The sequence below is a fragment of the Gekko japonicus genome, unplaced genomic scaffold (assembly GCF_001447785.1).
Source record: "Gekko japonicus isolate JY-2015 unplaced genomic scaffold, Gekko_japonicus_V1.1 scaffold3606, whole genome shotgun sequence".
Lineage (NCBI taxonomy): Eukaryota > Metazoa > Chordata > Lepidosauria > Squamata > Gekkonidae > Gekko > Gekko japonicus.
In genome coordinates, this window is record NW_015162068.1 from 60,155 (window position 1) to 63,993 (window position 3,839).

Genomic DNA, 3,839 nt, shown 5'->3' on the forward strand with positions numbered 1-3,839 from the left:
TCCATCTCACTTGATTGTCGCTTGGTCAAAAGAGACAGAATGGTTGTGTGGAAAACACCTACATGATTCTCTTCATCCATGTAGCATGGCAAAGTGATGAGGTGGTTAGAGCATGTTCCTAAATGAAGATTTTTCTCTGGTTTCCTGGAGTAGGCTTAAACAAAGTGTGGCTTGAATCTAGTACAGCGTTTCAATGGGGGAGGGAGATTTCACAGACAAACTTAGATGCTCATTATGGACAGAATATTTGCATATCTTGCCTCATGTACACAAAACAAGCAGCACTCAACCTACAAGTTTCACAAAATCTCTCAATTTCATCTTTCATTACAATAAAAGCCACTTTTTAATCTTGCTAAAATCTAAATGAAGCCCCCGGTAAACTGTCATGTCATGATTTATAGTCTTATAAGCTTTCTCAGAGGAATCAAACTGTGATTTCTTTTATATCTGATTGATGGAAAGCAGCTCCCAGCCCAAGTGACTTGACATTTATCATTTTAATCCTGCCGTACTTGGTACTGTTTGTACCACCTCCCACCTCTCATTTGGCAAAAGGACTTAGTAAAGAGATTAGACACTCAAAAACCTTAGCGATAAATCCAAAAGAAGTCCTATGTATCCAGTCCACTTAATTAGCTGTTTCTAACTACATTAAGTTGCCACTGGCATATACACACACAGTACACAGGATTATTTTTCATATCACCAGCATTTAATATTTAACCCTAACTTTTTAATAAACATAGATTCAGGTGGGTAGCCATGCTGGTTTGAAGCAGTAGAACAAAGTTTGAGTCCAGTGGCACCTTTAAGACCAGCAAAGTTTTATTCAAGGTGTGAGCTTTCTTGGTCTTAAAGGTGCCACTGGACTCAAAACTTTCTTGGTCTTAAAGGTGCCACTGGACTCAAAACTTTTAAAATGAACACTAAGAAATCAGAAACAAGTCAGATGAAGGGAGAGGGGCATGGGAACCCAACCAGCTTCCACCCTGGACAAAGGATTAACAGTGCACTCCTGAGCAGAGTCACTCATTACTGTCGTTTCAATGGGCTTAGGGTGCAGCTACGCAATATACCCAATGTGTGTTGGGTCACAGGTACACAGCTGGACTTGCAGTCAGATGTACATCAGGGGAACACACCTTCCTCATGGAGCTAGAGGAAGGTGGGAAAAGCCCTCCAGCCCCCCCCCCCCCCCCCCCCCCAGAACTGGTGGAAATAGGGTGTGAGGGAAACCGGAAGCATCTTTTCCCCCCCACTCACAGCACTCCCTTGCAACACTGAGCAAACAAGATCATTTCCCTCAATGTATGTCTGACTGGCTAGTCCAGCTGTACACCCATGGGACCCAAAATATGTCTGGTGTATCATGTAGTTTGGCCCTTAGACTGGAGTCACACTGCATAAGATTGCACTGTAGGTCTCTGGATTTATGCTGAAAATTTTAAAAAAAAACCTGTAAAGATGAATCATCTCAACATCTGCACTCATTCTGATGTACTTCCAGAATGCATGTTCTGCTATGTTCCAAGGGTTTTTGTACAGAAGTTGTCTTTTCAAATTGAATGAATCTCCACATCTGTGCCAGAACACTTGCCTTTTATGCACCTAGGAGGCCACTTACACTCTTCTAAGCCAATTAACTTCAATGCACTTAGAAGGGTATAAACTAGGGTTGCTGCATCTGGCTTGGGAAATTCCTGGAGATTTGAGGTGTCAAAACCCAGACCTGGGTCCTCCCGAGTCAACACCCTTCTAACTGGCCAGTAGTGCTCAGACCTGTGGGTCCCTGAAGCTGCATGCACACAGGAAACCAGAGCTTTTCTTTAAAAAATAGGAAAAGGTTTATTGGATAACAAAAAAAGGAAAAGAATACAATTAGGCAACATAGTTTGCTTGTAGTGGTTAAGTGCATGGATGGACTCTAATCTGGGAGAACGGGGTTTGATTCCCCACTCCTCCACTTGAAGCTGCTGGATGACCTTGGACAAGCCATAGTTCTGACAGAGCTGTTCTCTCAAGGACAGTTCTAGAAAGAGTTCTCTCAGCCCCACCTACCTCACAGGGTGTCCGTTGTGGGGTGGAGAGGGGAAGGGAAAGGAATTTGTAAGCTGCTCTGAGACTCTGAGTGAAGGGTGGAGTATAAATCCAATATCATCTTCTTCTTGATTAAATAGCACAAAAACAATAAAAATTGATTTTTCTGTTTAGCATATTGGTACTTGGCATTAGATAGCATGGCCACAGAATTGCAGAGTCCAGAGGAACAGAGGATCAAGCATGTTTCTACAATTCAGCATAGTCCATACCTCTGTCCTATAAAGTCACTAAGTCAGCAACCATTTCCCCTTAATCTCTAGCGCCATTATATGCTTTGGCCCTTTGATGTCAGGTGATACACATAGTCACAAGAATTCTCTAGTAGATTTCAGCATCACTCCTGCTCCCCCTCCATTTATACTGGCCAGATGAACTCGTTGCCACATTCTTGGCTTCAGCCTTGACAGAGATAAGAGCCTGTAGATAAGATGGATTAATTACAGACACCTCCTGCAACGCTGGAGTAGGCCCATTAATGTTCATATTAACCCTTGGGAGGAAATAGGGTGTTTTGCCTCACATGGGGAGAGGAGGGTGCTCTGTCAGGATGTGATGCCATGGAACCCACCCTCCAAAGATGCCATTTTCTCTAGGGGAACTTCTGGGACAACTACAGACCATGCCTGGAGGATGGCAACCCCAGGTAAAACACTGTGTAGGATGACACTGCTAGAGGTGGATTGGAGATTAGGTGAACTGGAGATCTCAGTGTATCCTACATAACAAATCAAGTTGCACTACATATTTACCAGCGAACATCAAGATTTAAATGTCAACCCAACAGCTATCCAGCATCTCAAACAGATTAAAATGAGGGTTTCTTCATGTGGCGACTGGTGGTGAACCTGCAACTTGGAGAGACTGGAGAAGGAACACCATCTGCCACAGTAGTAGAAGGATGAGCCAAATAGCATGAATCTGCTTTCTGATGGATTTGGGGGAGGGGGGGGATGAAGCCTATATAAGAGCAGCTATCAGCCCCATCCCCTTCTCTTTTATAAGCTTTATTTCAATCATTCTCAGAGACTGCAAACAGGCACTTCTTAGCATCTCTTTGGAAATCCCTTACATATATGCAGTCAGCCATAAGTTCCCCAAATTTGCCTCTTCAATAGTATCAGAGTACCCCAAAAAGTGTTGCTTGTAACCCATGCCCGGAAAGGAACATTGTTAAAAAGGCAGAGGAGCAGAGCTTACTTCCATCCACATTGTTGTTGTTGTTGTTCAGTCGCACAGTCAAGTCCGACTCTTCGCAACCCCATGGACCATATCATGCCAGGCCCTCCTGTCCTCTGTCACCCTCCGGAGTTTGCTCAACTTCATGTTCGTTGCATCGATAACACTGTCTTACCATCTCATCCTTTGCCGTCCCCTTCTTCTTTTATCTTCAATCTTTCCCAGCATCAGGGTCTTCTCCAGTGAGTGCTCCCTTCTCATTTGGTGGCCATCCACATTAGTGGTTTCTTTAAGTCTGCAGCATTAAGTATTTGCGGCAAAAGGTCATTGAAATGTTGCAGCTTCAGAATACTTACTATTTTTTCTAATTCTCTTCAATAGTTTTCTCTTTTCTTATAAACAAATGTCTATGCACACTTACAGAGCTAGCAGGATTATCCAAGCGTGCAGTTTCAACCTGGTGATGAAAATTTAGGCAATGAGGACAGAACTGAAAAACGTCATCCAAAATAAGATGCTCAGTATGTTTCTTCTAACAGCTTACCCAAGGGCACATGTTC